This window comes from Phoca vitulina, unplaced genomic scaffold (genome assembly GCF_004348235.1).
Source record: "Phoca vitulina isolate PV1807 unplaced genomic scaffold, GSC_HSeal_1.0 scaffold30, whole genome shotgun sequence".
NCBI lineage: Eukaryota > Metazoa > Chordata > Mammalia > Carnivora > Phocidae > Phoca > Phoca vitulina.
The window spans coordinates 22889006-22902956 of NW_022589733.1; the positions used below are offsets into that span (position 1 = coordinate 22889006).

The window sequence follows — 13951 nt, forward strand, 5'->3', positions numbered from 1 at the left end:
ATCCTACTGCGTAAGTGGACATAGATTTTTACATATAAACTTAAAGGAATTCATGGACATTTTACCTGAAGATAAAATTGGTGTCAAGTTAAAAATTTCTGTGGAAATGAGAACCCTCACAGTAACAGGGCGAGAGAAATGTTTTATGAGATAACGCATGGAGCACATTTCAAGAGCTAGGACGGGTGCCTGCTGGAGGGTGCCTTTAGGGAGAGAGGGTGTCCGAAGAATTCCTGAAAACCAAGTTCATTTCCACCAAAGAGCTCTGAGCGGCAGTTGCTAAGGACGCTTGCCTTCTCCAATCACGCTGCGGCTTGCTAGGCTGCCCGGTGCACCGTGGTTGCTGTGGCAACGGATGGCAACAGCTGCGTCCCGGACGCTGGAGGAGAGCCGGCGGCTTGGAGCCGGGTGCGGAGCCCCTTGGCTGCGGCGCCTGTGAGTTGGACGCAGGGTCTTGGTGGGGAGCAGGACACAGAATGGACAGGCAGTCGCAGGTGTACCGGGGTCGGAGGTCCGTGCAGTGATCAAGGGATCACAGTGCGAGGGGCTTAGGGACTGGCAGGGGCATCCCCTCCTCATGTTCCCACCCTTCATCTCAGGGGTTCCCCAAGCTTTCCAGACCCCGCTCCTCCTCAGCCTTCCCTGGCCCCTTCTTATTCCCATTAAAATAGCAGAACCTCCGACCTTGGTGTTCACTTTGCTCCTAACTTCTATTTAGCCACGAGCCCTTGGGCCAATCATTTTCCGTATTTTCTCGGCCAGGTAGGGTGCCACGCCTCCACCCTTCCATTTCCTTCCCAGGAAGACTGTGAGGATCAATGACTGACCAATGCACCCTCAGATGTACTTCTTCTCTAGGGTTACACTTCGTAGCCACGGTCCTGTGAAGTGATTTTAATGATTAGCCGGCCTTTACTGTGGAGCATTCTGGGTTCAGAGAGTGCCGCATGATGACAGCTAGCGAGAGGTCGTTGCTAAGACTCTCAATCACCACCTGTGCTGGATGCCAGGTGTATTGTCCTCTGTGTGTGCTCACCTGTTACCTTGGATTTGTTTCTTGCTCCTTTCCTCTCCTGGGTCTTGTCCTTTTCGTTTCATAATATTTCAAATACTATGTATTTTATCAAGATGATTCTTCCCCACTCTTCTTTACTCCGTAAAGTAATTGAGGTCCTACTTCATGTCCAGGACTAAGGTAGGTGTTTTGCTGGAAAGAAAAAAAATACTGTTACCCACAGGATCTATGTGCCCTTGATGAGGTTCTATGGTGGAGTCATATTTTTCTGTATTAGGTTCAGAAGTCAGTGCTAATAAGATCAAAATTGGATGCAGTCAGAAATATCCCTGGACAGTCCCTTTAAATCACCTCCAGCAATCCAATTCAGAAATTGAGCCATTGAAAAGCTTTCATGCTGAGAATATTTAAAATTCTAATTTATAAACTTTTCCTGTGTGTCTTCATAAGTTAGTAGAAGGATAAATTTATTAGTTCCATTATGTCTTTACTCTAAATTTTCCTGTGGCCCACATTTCATACTTCAGTTTCTTTCTTGGCAATGTCGAGGAGGCTGGCACTGTTTGAAGGGCTTCCTGGGCATCATTCTTTGCTTATTGGGCTGGTAAATCCTTAGTATCCTTCATGGTACCTTCCTTGGTGTCCCCAGTGTGCACTGGACTGACAGACTGTTCCAGCAGTGATGACACCAACACTAGCATTTTCAGGACTGTCTCACCTCGTCCTACAACCCACTGACTGGAACAGCAAAGACAACCACCCAACTATTTATTTTATTTTTATTTGTTTGTTTTTATTTATTTATTTTTTTTTTAAGATTTTATTTATTTATTTATTTGAGAGAGAGAGAGAGAAACAGCATGAGAGGGGAGAGGGTCAGAGGGAGAAGCAGGCTCCCCGCTGAGCTGGGAGCCTGATGTGGGACTCGATCCCAGGACTCTGGGATCATGACCTGAGCCGAAGGCAGTCGCTTAACCCACTGAGCCACCCAGGCGCCCTTTATTTGTTTGTTTTTAACCACCCAACTCTTTTAAGGGTTATTTTTCTGTCTTTTGATTTAGCTAAGTATGAATATAGTTGAAAGTCCATCATCCCCATTGATGTAACTCTCTTGGGGTTTTATTTTAGAGATTGTATTTGCTCTGCATAGGCAACAACATTTGATATTTCCAGTGTTTGAAGAGTTTGCCTTTCTGATGGAAAAATAATGGTTATCACTTTGTTATAATTCACATTTGCCAGATTACCAGTGAAATCGAGCGGTTTATGTCTGTTGACTCTTGATAATTGGTCTTCTGGGAATTGCTGTCTTTATCTTTCCCCAATTTCAATGATCTGTCCTTTTTGTATTGATTTGTAGGATTACTGTACATACCCTGGATATTGATACTTTGTAGGTTGAGATATAAATTAAATTAGTATTTTCTCCTAGTATGTTCTTAGTTATTTTTTAAGGTCAGGTTGATGATGTATAATTTATATACTATAAAATTCACCTCTTTTAGGTGTACAGTTCCATGTTTTTTGAAAAATATATAGTCATGTAACCACATTAATATATGGAATGATTCCATTAGCTCAAAAAGTTCCCTTGTACCCAGTTGTAGTCAATCCACTTTCCCTACCTCCAGCCCTTGGCAACCAATGATCTGATTTCTGTTTCTGTGTTTTCCAGAATATCATGTAAATGGAATCATAAAATATATAGCACTTTTTGTCTGGCTTGTTTTATTTAACACATTGATTTTGAGATTTATCCACGCTGTCGCATGTAACAGTAGTTCATTCCTTATTGCTGAGTGCTATTCAGTTGAATGGGTGTACCACCAGTCGATGGACTTGGGGTTGCCTCCAGCATTTGGTGATTATGGAATAAATAAAGCTACTGTAAACATTCACATACAGGTCTTTGTATCAACATATGTTATTCTATTTTGGATAAATACCCAGAGTGGGATTGCTAGGTTCTGTGGTAAGTTTGTGTTTAATTTTATAAGAAACTGCCAAACTGTTTTCCAAGTGACTGTCCCATTTTGCACTTCTGCCACCGTAGTATGAGAGTTTTGCTTGCTCTACAACCTTGCCAGCAGGTGACAGTTCTGTTAATTTTAGTTATTCTTGTAGATGTGTAGTGGTGTCTCATTCTGTTTTTGATTTGCATTTCCTTGATGGCTAATAATGTTAAACAACCTGTGCTTGTTACTCTCTTTTGTCTTTGGTGAAGTTTCTGTTCATATCATTTGCCCCTGTCCTATTCGGTTGTCTTCTTATTGAGTTGTTTTTTGAAGTCAATTTTTTTTTTTAATTTTGAGGAAGTCCAATTTATCACTGTTGTCTTCCATGGATTATGCTATCTAAAACTCTTTGCGTAATCCAAGGTAACACCGATTTTCTTCTCTGTTTTCTTCTCGAAGTTTGATAGATTTATGTTTTACATTTTATTTCATTTTCATTGTTTTAAAATTGTTTCATTTTAATCATTTTATTGTTTTGTTATTTTATTTGTATATGAGCAAACTTAGCTTTATTTTGGGGAAGATATAATACCTCTGACTTGTGTGTGAGAATGATTCTATAACCAACCACAAAGTAGAGGGGAAGTTATTATTTGTTATTAATTAGTGGAATAGTTTCACAAACTTCAAAATAGTTTTGAGAATGTTTTTCCACATTAGCAGCAAAAACATTTAGAACATGAAAACTCTCATCAAGTTTGAAAGAAACCCACATAGCTTATGAGTACTGCAGTCATGTTTTAACTGATACACTTTGGGATCTGTGTAAAGTAGAGATTCTTGACCCTGGGAATGTGGACCTTTAGATTTTATGTTTATGTTCATCTTTTCTGGGGAAAGCGTTCTCTGATTCCTAGTGGGACTGAGACCTCAAAGGTCAAAGATTACTGGTTTAGAATGAACACATGTCAGAGCACAGGGGATAGTAATAGACTCGATCATGGTTGCTATCATTGAAAGTGAAGAAATAACCATTTCCTGCAGGCAGTCTCTTCTCAAATGATTCCTTCCAAGATCTGTTCCCTCATTAACACTGCGGAGGCACTTAGCATTTGGTTGCTCTTATATAAAATGTCTTGCAAGGGGAATGAGGGTTTGAAATAAGGCAAAAATGATTGTCGAATCATGGCGGGGAGTGTTTCAGTTTGGGCAGAGAAGGACAAGTGAGAAATTGACAAATGACCAGATGTCTCCACTGTGATTTCATTTGAAAAACTGTGCACTCAGTCTTTTCATTTCTTTGAGGATTTAAAGTGCTTAAGTTCTGATTTTTTTTTAAGAGTCATAGTTACCCCTTGTGATGGTAGGAAAGAAGAGTGGGCTTTTAAAAAATGTTCTTGACTTAAAAAAAATGTTCTTTGCTTGGTTGAAAAGCTTGTCAGAAAGTATATGATCTTGTCAAAGTAGTGATCTTCTTCTTACAATGAATACCATAGGGTCAGCTTGGTTGACTTTAAAGAAAAGTTAGTGTGAAATGACTAAGGAAGAAATCTCTTGTAATTTCTTGGCAGTTCATAAATCTCCTGCATTTTATTTGGCATCTTCTTGCTTTAGTACGCTATCTAAAATGTCCTGAATGTAAGGTTGCTCTAACAACATTATGATCTGACTGTGTCTGTGTCTGTTTTTATTTCTTTAAACCACTATTGTAAGCCCAAGTTAAATAACTTTGCCTAATTCTATGTTCTGTATAACTATGTTGTTGATGCTTGTTTTTATTATAAACAGTCCACCCAAGTTGCAGCTGTGGCTTTGAAAAATCCCTGATTAAAATAAATTTCAAGGTTAAGGTATTTTTATTCATGCCTGAAAACAATTACCAATACTTGTGGCTCCTAAAATAATAACAGTGTTGTAAGCATATTTCAAAACCAGGAAGGCAGAGATTTGTGTTTATGAAAGCCAAAAAATTAGTCTTGCAATACTTTGGAATGTCCCTGGTAATTAATTATAGGTGATGTGTATTATATGGAACCTCAAAGATTTTAGCAGGGAAAAAAGGGGGCCTGATGTATTTCATTTCTGATATAATTCCTGCCACTCTCAGAGGGAATTAAAGTTTAATAAAAAGGAATAACAGAGGGATATAATCTAAGAATAGTAATTAATAACTTCAGCTTTACCAGAATGAGATTCCATAATAAATGGTAGGCTGTCATTTGCTAAATCATGAAATATTGTAGAGGGAAAAGGCAACATACTCTTCCACGATATGGCTCATCATGTTAGAACTGTTAGTGGTAGGGGAGTTTTGTACTTGTTAAGCATTTGTGTTTTTACATCGCTGCTTGTAATTACAATTAAACAGATGGTTCCTGAAAAGATAGTGTGTTCTTAGCAATTAAAACCATGGCAAGCAGCTTTTCCTCTTCCCCAACATACAATTAAACTGAATGGAATCACACACCCTGTGGGTTCTTCAGAGGAAAGGTTCTGTGCAGATTCAAGTAGATTAGTATTCTGTTCCCCAGCCCTGTCATCTTGCCCCTGCAAACTGAGAGCTTCGCAGCTGCAGAGGACTTCCAAACGTGGATTTTAGGAAGCAGTTACCCCTTCTCTGCTTTCTCCCTGAATCCTACTATTGCCATAGGGAGATTGATAGATTATGTTTTTATTTTTCATTTTTAAATTATTTTTTAAAAAGATTTATTTATTTGAGAGAGAGAGAGAGAGAGCATGAGTGGGAGGGCCAGAGGGAGAGAGAATCTCAAGCAGACTCCATGCTGAGCGCGGAGCCAGCCATGGGGCTCAATCCCAGGACCCTGAGACAGTGGCCTGAGCCGAAACCAAGAGTCAGACGCTCAACCGACTGTACCACCCAGGTGCCCCTGATAGATTCTGTTCTGTTCTTAAATGGGATCTTTGGAACAGTCTCTAACAACCATTGGATGTGTTATATCTTACATGGCTTTCTAAATTCTGGTCGCTCAGCTAGCCCATGAAATTCCTCAAAGGCACAGGAAAATTAGGCTTTTTTTTTTTTTCTTAAGACAACGAATGTTGACATGTTTGCTTGTGAAAAAATTCATTTCAGAATTTTTATCTAAAGAATACAGAATTTACTTTGGATTCTAGGAAAACCAAATTCTGATTCATTTATGATTCCTATTACAACAAGGAAACTTTAGGAGATTTTTTCAACAAGGTTTCAGCACCCTGTGAAATATTTCACTATTTTAAATATAGCTTTGTGGCCAGTGGTCCCTCCCTTGAACCAGCCCCCAGCAGTGTTAATAGGTCTCCCCCAGAGTGGTGCAGTTTGAGCCTGTGGCGCTCCGTTCACAGATGAAACCTTGGAAGAAGTGTTTTGTTTGCACGAGCACAAATAGGCCCAAATATACTTTCAATGATTGTAGGTACAGGCTTTTGTGCCCACAAGTAAGCAGTTATTTGCTGGGGTAATTAACCATCTGCACCTTATTATGGGAGTGCAGCTGGCTAATTATGCCCAGTGCCATAGGGCAGGTTCAACTTCTCATCTGCATAAGAAGCAGATTTGCAGCAAAGGTCATTTGACCTTTACAAATGAGTCCCTAAATTTAACCAGTTCAGTTGGAGGTCACCACTCATGGATCTTTGTTTTGTTTTGTTTTGTTCAGAAGTGAAATTTATATATGGGTAATGTTATTTCTATTTGTAAGGCAATTAATACAGAACCATAAGACAGCCATATTATTATGAGCCAGGGACAATGAGATCCCTGCTGAGTTCAGATTGTTTTGGTTCCTCATTTTGAAAAAGTAGAACATCAGTATGGATGTACGTGTATTCGTGAACTTGTACGGAGACTTCAAATGAGGTAAATTGGCGTATTAACCGTTTCAGAATCATTTTCAGCAATGGTTGTATGTTATTCTTGTATCCATCCAATAGTTGTACATTATTGGATGGATTGTTGGAGGAAACAGCAGAATGCTGGAGAGCAGAATCTTACATTTCAGGGCAGTTTAAGTTCACAGACAGTGCTAACTAAGTGTGAAGGAGGTCTGCTAGGGTGAACTTCCCATATTTGTCTGTCTAAAATTGTCCTTAATTCGCCCCTATTCCTGAAAGATATTTTTGCTGGTTATAGAATTAAAAAATGGCAGTTTTTTCTTCCAGCACATTTGAATTCATCATTCTATCATCTTCTGGCTTCCACTGTATTGATAAATTAGCTCTCAATGTAACCATGGCTCTGTTGAAAATAATCTTTTTTATTGGCTCTTTTAATAATTTTTCTCTATTTTTGGTTTTCTTCACCCTCTCAAAGATGAGTCCAGGTATGGATTTTTTTTTTTCTCCATCTATGTAGCTTGGGATTTGATGGGCTTTTTGAACCTATATATTGGTCTTTTCCAACATTGCAATAGATTTCCCAGCTATTAGTTTTCACTTACCACCTCTGACTCCTCTCCTGTGACTCGAGGCTCCCATGATGTCAGGTCTCTGTCCTTCATGTCTCTGACCTCCCTTGTGTGTTTTCTTTTCCTCTGTCACTCCAGGTACTGACCTGCCTAATTCTTCTGATCCATTTTCTAGTTCAGTCATGTTCTCTTCAGCTGTTTAAAATATGCTTTCCACTTTTCTGAGAAATTTCTAAATTTAGTCTCTGTATCTTTCATTGCTAGATATCCTACTTGAATCTTTTTCGAATCTGCTGTACAACTCTCCCCCAACAGCATTTTGTTTTAAAAAAATTTTCAAACCTAAAGAAAACTTAAAGTAATTTTACCAAATACCCTTTACTTGGATCCATCAGTTGTCGTTACCATTCTCACATTTGCTTTTGCTCTCTCTCTCTTTCTCTTGAACCATTTGAAAGCAATATATGACTTACAGAGGGAGATGTCATGACACTGCTCCTTTATATAGTTAGCAGGTGTTTGCTAAGATTAAGAACATTCTTTTACATAACCACAATGCTGTTATCACAGTCTATAAACTTAAAATTGATACAGTATTGTCTGATACACTATGTTTGTATTTCCCCATGTTTTTAAAGATTTTATTTATTAGAGAGAGTGCAAGCGTGAGCACAAGCAGGGGGACGGGTAGAGGGAGAGGGAGAAGCAGTCCTCAATGAAGGACTTGATCCCAGGACCCTGGGATCATGACCTGAGCCAAAGGCAGATGCTTAACCAACTGAGCCACCCAGGCATCCCTCCCCAGTTTTTCAATAATGTTTTTTATAGTGGTTTTAAAAAATGAAATCCTGGATCCAGTCAAGGATTGTATGCTATATTGAGCTATGAAGCTTTTTAGTTCCCTTTAATGTAGAATAGTTCCCTTGACATTTGGTGGTGGTGGGATGTTTGTTGGGTTTTGTTTTTCAGGACATTGGCATTTTTGGAGTCCACTTGTTTTACAGAATTGCTGTAATTTTTAAAAAATGGATTCATGTGCCCTGAAGATATCTTCAGGTTTATCTTTTAGTTCTTCAAATGGTAAAAACACAGTTGTTTTATAGTCTGTATCTAATAAGTTCTCTATATGAAACTTTGATGATCTTTCTGACATTTTTAGTTTCTGCTAATTTTGTTTATGGTGTCTAGTTTTCTTGTGTGTTTGCTTATTTCTGTTCCTCATTGTCCTTAAAATATTATTTGTAGGGATTTGTAGTTTTTGAGGTCTGTTATTGATGGTGCCTTCCTTGATAGTAGAATTATATTTGCTTCTGTCAGGCACCTCGGGATCTGTTAATCTGGGACTACCCAGACGTAGCTCGTGGCTTGAAGTTCTCTGGCCAGTTTAGTGGATGGACTTGGGCTGCAATTTTGAGTCAGAAGTGACCTCAACTTTTGGGATATTTTTTTACTTTTTCTTTTTCTTCTCTTTCTCTGCTTAGCACCATGACAAGTTCTACTGTGGCTTTCTGGGGATGGTGATGGAGTGGCCAGTTTTAATTTTGGGTCCCAGCCTAGAGTGAAAAGATTTCTCATTATACTTCCCATCTTGAGCAGACTCTACTCATTGACTTCTGTCTCATTGCCCAGCAAGGCCACCAAACAAAGCCCCAGTTTTTCAAGATTAGCAAATGCCTGGGGGCAGAAGCGGCTATGGAATTTTAGTGCTTCACTTCTCTGGTGTTTGATTGCATTTAGATTGTGGTCTGGTAATTGCTCACTATACTGATAATCTTTTAATACTTTTAGGGAAATTAACATTTTTTTCACCTAAAGTTTTTAGTAGTATTCACATGATTGGTTGGTTCAACCAACTATTATCTGCCATTACTGGAAATGGAAGTCCTCTTTAATTTTAGGAGAAAAATTTATTTTTGTCCTTACTAGAAATGTAGGCTGGATATAGGTATTTTTCATACTACCGTAATGGAAATCGATCTGGCCAAGCTCTGTGACACCAACACACTAAGAATTTCCCAGTCAGTATTTACCAATGTGATAATGAAAGAAGAAAAATGACCCTGTTATACGCCAGACAGCTCAGGTACAGTTTTATAGTATGCAGCCAGTCTCTGTCATTGGTTTTCATTACTGAATTCTGTTACGACAGCCATCCAGTATGAATTAAAAGAATTACATTTGACATTTTAATAAAAGGTAGACATAAAGCATTTAACAAGTAGCTGCTGGTAAGGATGTATGAACCAGTGATTAGTGTTGAAAGCACTCAGTTTGAGCAGGGTCAAGCTAACTTGCTGTTCATTTGCTCCTGGGAATTACTACATCCCTAATGGCTGGCAGAGATTGATGAAAGCCCCGGTCCCTTTCTTCATTGATGTTAGTTGGAGCCCTGGAAGGGTCAATGAGTAAATCCAGGTTTGCGCTAATATGTATGGCTGGCTTTCTTAAAGGGATTGTAAATATTTTTGCGAGAGGAAATTTGATTCCCAGGCATTATTTTTGTCAGAGGGATTTGGTTAACAAATAAGATCACTTTTTTTAAATTTATTTTTTTAATCAACATATAATGTATTATTTGTTTCAGGGGTACAGGTGTGTGATTCATCAGTCTTACACAATTCACAGCGCTCACCATAGCACAAGCCCTCCCCAGTGTCCATCACCCAGCCACCCCATCCCTCCTACCCTCCTCCACTCCAGCAACCCTGTTTGTTTCCTGAGGTTAAGAGTCTCTTAGGGTTTGTCTCTCTCTCTGGTTTCGTCTTGTTGCATTTTCCCCTCTCTTCCCCTATGATCCTCTGTCTTGTTTCTCAAATTCCACATATCAGTGAGATCATATGATAATTGTCTTTTTCTGATTGACTTATTTCACTTAGCGTAATACCCTCTAGTTCCATCCACGTTGTTGCAAATGACAAGATTTCATTTTTTGATGACTGCATAATATTCCATTGTGCATATATATATATATACACACACACACACACACACACACACACACACCTACCACATCTTCTTTATCCATTCATCTGTTCATGGACATCTAGGCTCTTTCCATAGTTTAGCTCAGTAGGATCACTTTTAAATAATGTTTGCAAAGAACTCTAATTTGTTAATACTTAGAGGAAATGCATGTAAAATGTACCAGTTTTCTGTAAAGAATTTTCCCTGTAACCCTCTATAGGGTTATATACTTCTTTAAAGTATGAAATGAAATATTTCTAGTTATCTCTTCTGGACCCAGATGACCCAGAATTTTTGGATCCATGTGAACTTCTGCAGAGACCTTGCTATGTGCTAGTTTTATTCACATGTGGACTTGGGAAGAGCAGAATTATTTGTGTATGGAATTACCTATCTTGTGTTACCTAATCTAAATATCTAATGATTTTTCATGATATCCAAATTTTTAGGCATCCTGGATGGTATATCCTGGATGGTACCTTGATGGTTCAGATGAATTAGTCTATGCATTATACAGAAGTGCAAAATGTATAAGCTTATTCTCTTCTATACTAATAGAAGTAAGGCATTTTCAACTGGCTTTGGAAATAGCAACTCACACCATCACGTATTACTTATTTGCAAGTCTTCCTAATAAATCCCAGGAGTAAATTTTAAGTAAATGTATGATTCCTAAAAATATAACAATTATCATTAGAGAGTGCTAGGTTTCAAGTAATAGCAACTTAGTTCAAACTTCAATACAGCTTAATTAGAATAACGAATTTATTAATCCATTTAGTTAGGACACTAGGATGGCTGATAAAATCAAGATGAACCAACTGTATCAGGGCCTCAACGTTTAGAACTGCTTTCTTTTTCTTTTTTTTTTAAAGATTTTATTTATTCATTTGTCAGAAAACACGAGCACAAGTAGAGGGGGTGGCATTCAGGGGGAGAAGCAGGCTCCCCACTGAGCAAGGAGCCCAATGTGGGACTTGATCCCAGGATCCTGGGATCATGACCTGAGCTGAAGGCAGACACTTAACCAATGGATCCACCCAGGCGTCCCTAGAACTGCTTTCAATGGCAGTATAGTTCACTCATATTCATCATTCTTTCCTCCTGTCATCTATCCATCCTGCTCACATTTCTGCTTTTATCTCCTTGACTTTTTTTTTTTTTTTGCAAAAAAAGCTTTTTCCATGTAGTGGGGAAGATGGCTGTCAATAGCTTTAAATTCATTTTCACCCCAGCAAACCCGAGGAAAAGAATTCCCTTTCTCAATGTCCAGCTATCATTAAAGGGGAGGATTCTGATTGACATTATTAGAGTTCCATGCTCATACCCAAGACCAATAAGAGCATAGGAGAATTCAATACTATGATTGGCCAGGTCTCTCTACCTTTTCTGGACAGGACAGTGGCTTCTTATAGGAAGAAGGAGAACTGGGGGGTGGGGAGAATTATACTAGACAGCCAAAAGAAATCCTTTATAAAAGTAGATTATTAAAAGGAGTTAAAAGCTGTTGGAGAGTATTCCTAATTGAGTATGCATTTCTTGAATCCAAGTAAGATAAATAGATTTGAGAAAATGATCTACTAAACCATTGTGGGCATATGAGAAATTATTTTCTCATGTTAGAAAATTTCCCAATTAGAATAATTGATACAGCACACTAGAGGAAAGGACAGTTGAATTAGGGATTGTTGTGTTAGGAAAAGAAATTAACATATCCAATATTTTCCTTTGCTTATATTTCTTCCACAAAAGAGTCACAAAGAAATGGTAGACTGCAGCTTTTTAAAAAAATTATTTTTAAATTTTGCTAAACCAGCAGAAGGGGGCCATTACATCTGTTGTTGATATTAAAATATGAGTAAGCCCTCATTGATTTGATGGTTAAATCCAAAATAAGGAATTTTAGTTATCAATGAATGGTAATTTCAGTATCTCTTCTTCATTGCAATAATTCATAAACAAATATATATGCATTCATAAGAAGCTTATAAAATAGTTCACCTTGAGTGATGTGTGTATGGTGTGAATTGAAACAAATTCTCCAAATGAACATTTATCATGTGTAACGCTGTAGAAGTCAGAGGCATTCTGTTTGTATTTCTGCAAGCCAACTGGTCTTTAAGATCTGGTGGTAACAGAGTCAATGGTATATAAAATAGAAGTTATTATATTTTAATAAAGCAAACATGGATTTAAAACAGCTTGTCTGTTATGTTTACGTTAGCATATTTGACAAAATCGAATAAGACCATCAAAAACTGCTTTTGCAAGTTTTGATCTAAATGGTTCTCAAGTTATTCATGCTATGGTTACACAATACAAATAATAGATAGACTGCAATTATTTATAATGAATTCACTTTGTCAAGAGATTGTGGCCACAGAATACAGCTCAGATGACACTTGTGTCAAAGAACATTAATTGGGGCGCCTGGGTGGCTCAGTTGGTTGAGCAACTGCCTTCGGCTCAGGTCATGATCCTGGAGTCCCTGGATCGAGTCCCACATCGGGCTCCCTGCTCAGCAGGGAGTCTGCTTCTCCCTCTGATCCTCCCCCTCTCATGCTCTCTGTCTCCCATTCTCTCTCTCAGGTAAATAAATAAAAAAAAAAAAAAAAGAACATTAATTGGCTCAGATAGCTCAAAAGTTCCTGGCTGGATCTAAGGATTTAAATGATGTCATCAGAACTCAGGCTTGTGGCACTGTTTTCATGTGTGGCTTCATTCTTTTTTTAAATTTTTTTTTATTTAAAGATTTTTATTTATTTGAGAGAGAGAGAGTGAGAAACAGCATGAGAGGGGAGAGGGTCAGAGGGAGAAGCAGGCTCCCCGCTGAGCTGGGAGCCCGACGTGGAACTGGATCCCAGGACTCTGGGATCATGACCTGAGCCACCCAGGCGCCCCTCATGTGTGGCTTCATTCTTAACAGCCTCTCTCCTCTCATAGGGGCAAGAGGGCTGCCAGGAGTTTCAAGCTCATATCCCACTTTTTGGCAACCTCAATGGGAAGGAAAGCATGCCTCTTTTTCGGCAGTTCCAATAAAGTCAGAATTAAGCCTCACTGGCTCTGATTGGTTTCACTTTAGTCATTTGCCATGTCCAGAACCAATCACTATGGCCAGAGAGATGTGATATTGGGATAAGCCACTCCTGGATTGGGGTAAGGAGTAGGGTGCTTCCCTGAGGAAAAGTGATATTGATCCCTGAAGAAGGGTAAATAGATGCAGGGTAGTAAAAACTTACAAATATCTGACAAATGATTCATTTTTATAATGAAGATACCTTTGAGGGGCACCTGGGTGGTTCAGTTGGTTAAGCATTCAACTCTTGATTTTGGTTCAGGTTATAATCTCATGTGGTTAAGTATTCAACTCTTGATTTTGGTTCAGGTTATGATCTCAGGGTCATGCGATTGAACCCCACATTGGGCTCTGTGTGCTGAGTGTGGAGCCTGCTCTCTCTTTCCTCTCCCTGTCCTCTTCCCCACCTCCCTCGAATATACTCATTCTCTCTCAATATGTCTCAAAAATTTTTTTTTCTAAAAAAAAATGAAGATATCTTTGAGAAAGAAAGAATAGGTGGTTTAGTGGTTCAGCTACTCACCCAATCATTCAA

General features: G+C 38.7%; 1 protein-coding gene across 1 annotated transcript in view; it reads left to right on the forward strand.

Annotated features, from left to right (window-relative positions):
• Nucleotides 1–230: 230 nt before the first annotated feature.
• The window catches only part of HYDIN (HYDIN axonemal central pair apparatus protein), a 340806-nt gene continuing 327085 nt past the window's right edge, over nucleotides 231–13951 (forward strand). The window contains exon 1 of the mRNA XM_032424356.1: nucleotides 231–435. The gene's annotated coding sequence lies outside the window, so the exon portion shown is untranslated. The remainder of the gene's footprint in view (nucleotides 436–13951) is intronic.